Source organism: Hippopotamus amphibius, chromosome 4 (assembly GCF_030028045.1).
Source record: "Hippopotamus amphibius kiboko isolate mHipAmp2 chromosome 4, mHipAmp2.hap2, whole genome shotgun sequence".
Taxonomy (NCBI): Eukaryota; Metazoa; Chordata; class Mammalia; order Artiodactyla; family Hippopotamidae; genus Hippopotamus; species Hippopotamus amphibius.
The window spans coordinates 102,123,888-102,132,615 of NC_080189.1; the positions used below are offsets into that span (position 1 = coordinate 102,123,888).

The window sequence follows — 8,728 nt, forward strand, 5'->3', positions numbered from 1 at the left end:
AGGTTGCTTTTTCATTATGTTGATTGTTTCCTTTGCTATACAGAACATTTTTAGTTTCATTTAGTCCTACTTGTTTATTTTTGCATTTGTTGTGTGTGCTTTTAGTATTATATCTAAAAATCATTACCAAGACCAATATCTAGAAGCTTTTTCCCTATGCTTTCTTCCAGGAGTTTCATGACTTCAGCTCTTACATTTAAGACTTTAAATGATGTCACAATTTACCATTTTGAGTCAAATTTTTTGTATTGTGTAAGATACAGATCTAGTTTCATTATTTTACACATGAAAACCCAGTTTTCCTGACATCACTTATCAAAGAGACCATCCTTGCTCCATTGGATTGAGTATCAAGTATTCTTGGCTCCAGTGTCAAAGATTAGTTGACTATATATGTGTGTTTATTTCTGGGCTGTATATTTTGTTCCATTGAACTATTTATCTGATTTTATGCCAGTACCATACTATTTCCATTACTGTAGCTGTGTAACACAGTTTGAGATCAGGAAGTATGATGCCTTTTATCTTGTTTCTTTCTCAAGATTGCTTTGACTATTGGATATTTTGGGTTGGGATACCTGGAAATGAATTTTCTTCTCTATTTTTAATACTGTTTTTGATTTCTCTCAGATGTAATTTTGGAGAAGAAAAGGTTTTCATTTTCTTTTTTTGTTGTTGTTTTGGCTCTTTTCAGTTTATTGCATGAAGGAGTTACACTAGTCCAAGTTAAAAGCAGACCCCAAATGGTTACAGTGTACAAGCTGTGAGGTTTTTAAACTTGTGACAAGGGACAGAAGGGAAATTCTATTCATAGCAAGGAAATCTTCACTTAAGCTTCAGCGAGCCAAAAGCACTTAAAACCCATGAATCTTCAGCTGGTCATCCTTAGCCAGTCCAATCTCTACAAGGAATTGGCATATATGTTCTTCGTTGGTCACCCTGTAGCTGAATTACTTCTCCATATTCTGGATGCTCAATTACAGTACCATTGCTGGCAAATTTCTTCTTAAATGCCTTTACTAGTTTATTTTTATCATAACAGTGATCCCTTGGACAGTAGTAAAGGTCTTCTTGTCATTCCTCTGTTGAATTCTTATATAGATATAATCCTCATTGCCAGCAGGAAGTAGAACATCACCATTACTTACATCAGCAAAGGGGTGGAAAGAGTGGAGGTTCTTGATAGTGGACATACAGTAATATTCGTTCTCCTCGACGGAAATGGCTTGTGGAAGGCGGCAGCGGGAGAAGGCGGGCTGGGAGGGGGACAGAGCATCAGGAGGTAAGCAGGTTTTAAGGGCTAGACTTCTGAGTCCTCTGTGGCAGCTCAGTGACTGGGGCTCATCTTCTATTTTTAAAGGAAGCCTGTGCTATTTTATAATCAAGAAAAGTAGGACTTCTACTATGACATACTATTTTTAAAAATTTAATCATGAATGACAGACTATTGTCACATTTTTTCAGACATTTAGGGAGGAGACATTATCCTTTTTTCCTTTTGGAAATTCAGTGAATGCTGTGGTTAATCTGACTCCATTGACCTTAAGTGTAGTGCATATTTCATGCAGATAATTTGTGTATGTTTATAGATATGTATATTCTAAATTATGTATTGAAACACCTAGTTGAGAAACTGATATCTGAGCAAAGCCTTGTGCCACATGGACCTTGGAAGATGTTGTTCCTGAAGAGGAGAGAGCAAGCACAAAGGTCCAGAGGTAGCTCAGCCTGGTGTGTTTGAAGAAGGGCCGGGAGGCTGATGCCATGATGATGAGTTGGTGAAGTAGAAAGTAGGAGGTGCAGTCACAGAATTAATGGGTCACCAGGTTATCAAAGGTTGTGAATTCCATTGTAGATGAGATTCCTTTTCCCTAAAGTGGGGCAGGAGGCCATGCGGTTATTTTCAACAGAAAATTGTGGTGGTCTGTCTATTTATTGAAAAGCTGACTCAGCTGCTCTGACAAAAATGTACCCTGGAAAAGCAGGAGTAGATGTGCAGGGCCAGACAAGAGAGACGGCAGTGATCAGTCAGAGAGATGAGGCTGGAGCTAGGTGAATGTCCATGGAGGGTGTGCACAGTGACCAGAGTCAGGATGGAACCAAAAAATGGGAAATATTAATATATATTAAAGGAGAAAAAAAACAGGTCTACATTTTTTCACAACAGTGAGTGGTAGTATTTAGTTTAAAGGAACTGAGGTTTAAAGGAACTGAGTGGTGCAGATCTTAGTGCTGTGCTCAGGCTGTGGTGTCTGACATCAAATGTCAATGCCTGGAAACATTGAATGTATGCATCTGGAGTTTGGGGGAGGGGCCTAAGATGAAGTGAGCATTGTAGAGCACAGCTGATGCTTCAAGCATGAGATAGCATACCTCACCAAGGAGTGACTGAGAAGTAAAGTGTCCTAAGGATGGAGATCTGGGACAATGCAGATCAGGCACATAATGAGGAACAAGAAAAAGAAACCACAGTAGAGAATCTAGGAGATTGTTGTCTCCAGAAGCAGGGGATGACCCACTGGGTCAGATGTTGTTGACAGATCCAGGGAGACAAAAGTAGAGAGTCACTGGCTGGCTCCAGCCTGGTGAGGTAGTTTTAGTGGATGGCAACTTTGAACCACTGATTTTAACAGTGTGCAAAATGTTTGCATACTCATGGAAATTAAAATGAAAATTAAAAACTGATGCTGTGGGAAAGAAAGGTTGGGGGGTTGCTGAAGGAATACCTTTGAGAGGCAAGCAGATTAGGGAGCTAGTGAGTAAATGAGAGATTATTCTTAGAGGGAACTAAGTAGTGACGGCTGGGATGCTGGCAGGTGGGGAGACTTGGTGGTGGCAACTTGCTGGAAGCTCTGTTACAAGCAAAAGAGTAAAGGAATAAGAGAGTAAGTAGCATGCAGGAGGTGTTGGGGTCGGGAGAGAGTGGAGAGAAAATATAGTTCACGTGGAATGGGAGCTTCAAGGGGTTAGGAAAACATCATACTGAACCTTGTGAAACTTCATTGCTGATAAAAATACTTTTGACACTGCTATATCATCTAGAGACATTTTATATGAAACTTTAAAAAATCTTCCATTAGAACTTACTGGATACTTTTTTCTTTCAATAACCTTTCTCCAGGACAAATATTTGTGGGATTATTAAAGTTTTTAACTATCATTAAAAATAATAATCTAGCTGACATTATTCTTTATGTTCTTGCAAAATCTCATAAAATTCATTAATAATTATTTTTAAAAGTGATTCAGATATTCAGCCATCTAGCCAAAAGAAATCCTGGTCAAATGTCTTCCATTCTACCTTGTGTTTGTGTGAAGTTTTGCCAGGAAAAGTCTATTGGAACTGTGAGGTCCTTCCTGAATCTCCTGTAGACATATTAGGTAAAGTAAAATGAGAAGCAATGATGTTTCCATCTCTTAGGAGAATTTAAAAATTAATAATAATTGTAAATAACTCCAGCACAAATTATTGGCAGTCAATTGGATTTAAAAGGGGGAGATTTCTAAAAGCAATGTTATTTCAACAATACCAGACAATCAGTTATTTCTTTCTTGCAAGAACTTGTTGGCAGGGAAGCATACATCTCTCTACAACACATGGAAATAAAATAACTGCAGCGAGACACATAAGTTCCTATAAGATATTTTTCACATAAATGAGAATTTGTTGGAAGGTGGAACAGTTAGCAAACATCCTGATTCATTTCAGTGTTAAAGGATGATTAAATTCCTTTCAATCCTCCTATAATTATTTTTTTCATAAACTAATTTTGTGGTAAAATGAAGTAAAAAGTGAACAAATATCCATCAAATGAAGCTTTTGGGTAATATACTCTTTAACTGTATATGCGTTTCGTATATAGCCAATATGTCAAAAATTGAACAAAAATTTAAATTGTCTATTGTAAAAACACAGATGAAGTCAATATTACAGTTACACAAGATTTTTCATATTTGAAATTATAATGTAACTTTGAAATCACTCTTCTCATTTGACAATATAAAGGTCTAAGGATTGTACAATATATTTTTACACTACCTATGTTTTGAGATAAGTATATATCACACAATATTTAATCTATTATCATGTTGAATTTTAAATTGCTTCCAATTTTTATAATTTCAAATGCTACATTGGTCAACATTCTTACAGATAACTTTTTATTAATATATTCAAAGAAGTGGAAGAGTTTGTTGAAATAAAAAATAATTTTATCACTATGAACAATTTTTCTTTCAAATGCAACTCACTTAAATTGCTACTCTCAACACAGAGTATATTAGAAGGCTTGTTTCCATGAAAATTATCATTCTTACAAATTGGGACAGAAGGTAAACATCATCTTATTTGTAATGTAAATGCCTTTGATTTCTAGTGTTTGAGGCCAATGTTATCTGGCTTACATATGTGCAGAATTAAAACTCTTGCCAGGCCTTTGACTTTTATGTAGAGGGAATGGAATAATGGGAAATCTAATACTTCCACACCAAGTCACTGAAAAATGACTTTCCTATCAGGGTTGTCATATATTTCTTAGAGATGTTTACAAATACATATAATCACTGTATCATTCTTATTCTTGGGTAGAGTTCATTTCCCCCTGAATTCTAGCAAGATGACAAAGTAGATGTTTTCTACAGTATAATTTCTTTCCCTGAAGCAAAACTTTACATTGAAAACTTCTCTTTTTCTTTCACTTTGTATTATTTGACTTTCATTGTATTTTGTTGGAAAACATGATGTCATTTTTTCCTGTTTGCTCACCTTTTCCTGTAGTGCTGGAAAGCTAGTGCTAGAATTCACTGTTAATGCCATTAAGTGAGCCAATTCTAGAATTCCCCTTGGTCGTTGAGAGAACTAAATCTTCCTACTTTTTAATTTGAGTTTATGTCTGATGTGCACAGCTTGTAGCCAAGATTTTGCTGGCTTCCTACTCTTTATTTCATTTATATGTTTCTGTATCATGGGTTGTCTGCTAACCTTGCTCCCTAGTCTGATAAAGCTGTTTCCTCTTCCAAATTCCCCAGCAGCTTAGAAGTATCTTTACTATCTGGCTCCTGCAAAACTCTCCAGCCCCATTTCTTTGCTGCCCCCTCACTATCTAGGTAACAGCTATTCTGGAAGCATTATCAGCTCCCTGAAAGTGCCATGATTTCTCTCCTCTCTAAGGATTTGCACGTGTGTTTATCTGACTAAAACTCTCCTCTCCCAGTTTTCTTGATTAAAGTATAAGTGCACAAAACTCTCTGTCACTTCTCCCACAAAGTTTTGTTTTGTGTCTTTCTGATTCCAAACTCCCTTCCTGGGACTTGATTTGTTGAACTTCCTATATGTTCTTGTAGCAGCCCCTTTATCTTTTTCCTGCCTACATTTGAATTAATTTTCCTAAAGGTGAATTTTATATCTATCTTTGACTAAATTTGAGATTCCTTAAAACAATCATGTTATTTATATTTGTCTCTCATACTAGTACACTAACATCCCTGACACATTGCAGGTGTTCAATAAGTTCATTGGGAAATATCTGTGAACATGTGCTATATTGAGAGCTAAGGAATTTATTCTTGGGCAGGCCAAGTAGGACGTCTTGTTGCAAACAACAAAATTATCAAATAGAAGCAGAAAGTATATAAACATTAGGATTGCTAATGAAAACCCTGGTTAATGTAATGAATCATGTTTAGAAGCTTTGCAGACATGCACAATATAAGAAGTGTCTGCAGACAGGGGGATTGGAGGACCTACACTGACATGGTAGGTAGCGCTGTGTCGCTGTGTTGTTGGTGGATGTGCAGTGTAACCTCCAAAATACTCATCACTGCTATCTTCAAAAGCTTGATGTCTTTCCAGACATCATTTACTGGAATGAAATTTGTTTGCACCTCCTTCTCCATGTCCATTCTAAATAGGGTTATGGCCAAGTGCATAATTGGAAGAAATTATATTTCATGCCTGAGATTTTGCTTCAAGGGAGGTAGGATAGCAAGCCTCTGGCTTAAAAGTTAATGGAGATTGAAAGACGCTCTATGGCAAAACAAAACAAAACATCTACTTTAAAATTAAGATTAGATCTCTTCTTGCTAAAATCAATAAATGAAACACCAAATCTCGAAGAAATATTCTCTTTCTTTTCTAGAGACGGTCTACTTCCACTTGTACACTTTTGACAGCAGCTTCCATCCAATTTTGCATGAAGGTGATTATATTCTATCACATGGTTATCTTGTGGAAAATGAAGGGGGTGGTTGTTTTGACCAATGGAGAAAACACCCTTCTCCACTGCAGCACAGGCATCAAAAGCCTCTGGAGGGTGAATGCCTATATCTGTGTGTTAGGCTTCAAGTTAAGTGTAAGCTCTGCAGCCAGATGCTAAGTTTCTGGTTTTATCACTTACTTGCTATATGATCCTAGTGAGTTTATTTTTTTAAGCTCTTTATTGGAATATAATTGTTTTACGCACTTGTACCAGCTTTTGAGGTACACCAAAGCTAATCAGTTTTATTTATACATATACCCCCATATCCCCTTCCTCCCATGACTCCCTCCCACCCTTCCCATCCTGGCCCTCTAAGGCATCACCCATCATCGAGTTGATCTCCCTGTGTTATGCAGCAACTTCCCACTAGCTTTCTATTTTACAGTTGGTAGTGTATATATGTCTATGCTACTCTCTCACTTCTTCCCAGCTTCCCTTTCGCCCCCCCGCCGTGTCAATCCTGTGTCCTCCAGTGCATTCTCTGCATCTGCATCCTTATTCTTGCCCTGTCACTGGGTTCATCAGGACCATATTTTTTTTTTTTTTTTTTTTTTTTTTTTTTTTAGATTTCGTATATACGAGTTAGCATACGGTATTTGTTTTTCTCTTTCTGACTTACTTCGCTCTATAAGATGAACTCTAGGTCTATCCACCTCACTACAAATAACTCAATTTCATTCATTTTTATGCCTGAGTAATATTCCATTGTATATATGTGCCACATCTTCTTTATCCATTCATTTGTTGATGGGCATTTAGGTTGCTTCCATGTCCTGGCTATTGTAAACAGTGCTGCAATGAACATTATGGTACATGTTTCTTGATGGATTATGGATTGCTTCGGGTATATGCTCAGTATTGGGATTGCTGGGTCATATGGTAGTTCTATTTTTAGTTTTTTAAGGAACCTCCAAACTCTTTTCCTTAGTGGCTGTACCAACTTACATTTCCACCAGCAGTGCAGGAGAGTTCCCTTTTCTCCACACCCTCTCCAACATTTGTTGTTTCTAGATATTTTGATAATGGCCATTCTGACTGGTATGAGGTGATACCTCATTGTGGCTTTGACTTGCATTTCTCTGATGATTAATGACGTTGAGCATCTTTTCATGTGTCTGTTGACCATCTGTATGTCTTCTTTGGAGAAATGTCTATTTAAGTCTTCTACCCATTTGTGGATTGGGTTATTTGCTTTTTTGGTATTAGGCTGCATGAGCTGCTTGTATATTTTGGAGGTTAATCCTTTGTCTGTTGCTTCATTGGCAAGTATTTTCTCCCATTCTGTGGGTTGTCCTCGAGTCTTATTTATGCTTTCTTTTGCTGTGCAAAAGCTTTTAAGTTTCATGAGGTCCCATTTGTTTATTCTTGATTTTATTTCCATTATTCTAGGAGGTGGGTCAAAAAGGATCTTGCTTTAATGTATGTCAGAGGGTTCTGCCTGTCTTTTCCTCGAGGAGTTTTATAGTGTCTGGCCTTACATTTAGGTCTTTAATCCATTTTGAGTTTATTTTTGTGTATGGTGTTAGGAAGTATTCTAATTTCATTCTTTTACATGTAGCTGTCAGTTTTCCCAGCACCACTTAATGAAGAGGCTGTCTTTTTTCCATTGTATATTCATGCCTCCTTTGTCAAAGATAAAGTGCCCACATCTGTTTGGGTTTACCTCTGAGTTCTTTATTCTCTTCCATTGATCTTCCTTTCTAATTTTGTGCCAGTACCATACTGTCTTGATCACTATGGCCTTGTAGTATAGATTGAAGTCAGGAAGCCTAATTCGACCAACTCCATTTTTCCTTCTCAAGACTGCTTTGGATATTTGGGGTCTTTTGCATTTCCAAACAAATCTTAATATTTCTTGTTCTAGTTCTGTGAAAAATGCCACTGGTAATTTGATAGGGATTGCATTGACTCTATAAATTTCTTTGGTAGTACAGTCATTTTCACAATGTTGATTCTTCCAATCCAAGAACATGCTATGTCTCTCCATCTGTTTGTATCGTCTTTGATTACTTTCATCAGTGTCTTATAGTTTTCTGCATACAGGTCTTTTGCCTTCTTAGGCAGGTTTATTCTTAGGAATTTTATTCTTTTTGTCGCGATAGTAGATGGGAGAGTTTCCTTAATTTCTCTTTCTGCTTTTTCATTGTTAGTGTATAGGAATGCATGAGATTTATGCACATTAATTTTGTATCCTGCTACTTTACTAAATTCATCAATTAGTGCGAGCAGTTTTCTGGTAGAGTCTTTAGGGTTTTCTCTGTATTATATCACGTCATCTGCAAAGAGTGACAATTTTACTTTTTATTTTCCAATTTGGCTTCCTTTTATTTCATTATCTTCTCTGATTGCTGTGGTTAACACTTCCAAAACTATGTAGAATAATAATGGTGAGAGTGGGCACCCTTCTGTTATTCCTATTCTTAGAGGGAATGCTTTCAGTTTTTCACCATTTAGAATGATGTTGGCTTTTG

The 8,728-nt window shown here is 36.9% G+C and overlaps 1 pseudogene; it reads right to left on the bottom strand.

Moving 5' to 3' along the window:
• Positions 1-854: 854 nt before the first annotated feature.
• Positions 855-1,193, bottom strand: LOC130852559 (eukaryotic translation initiation factor 1-like; annotated as a pseudogene).
• Positions 1,194-8,728: the final 7,535 nt, after the last annotated feature.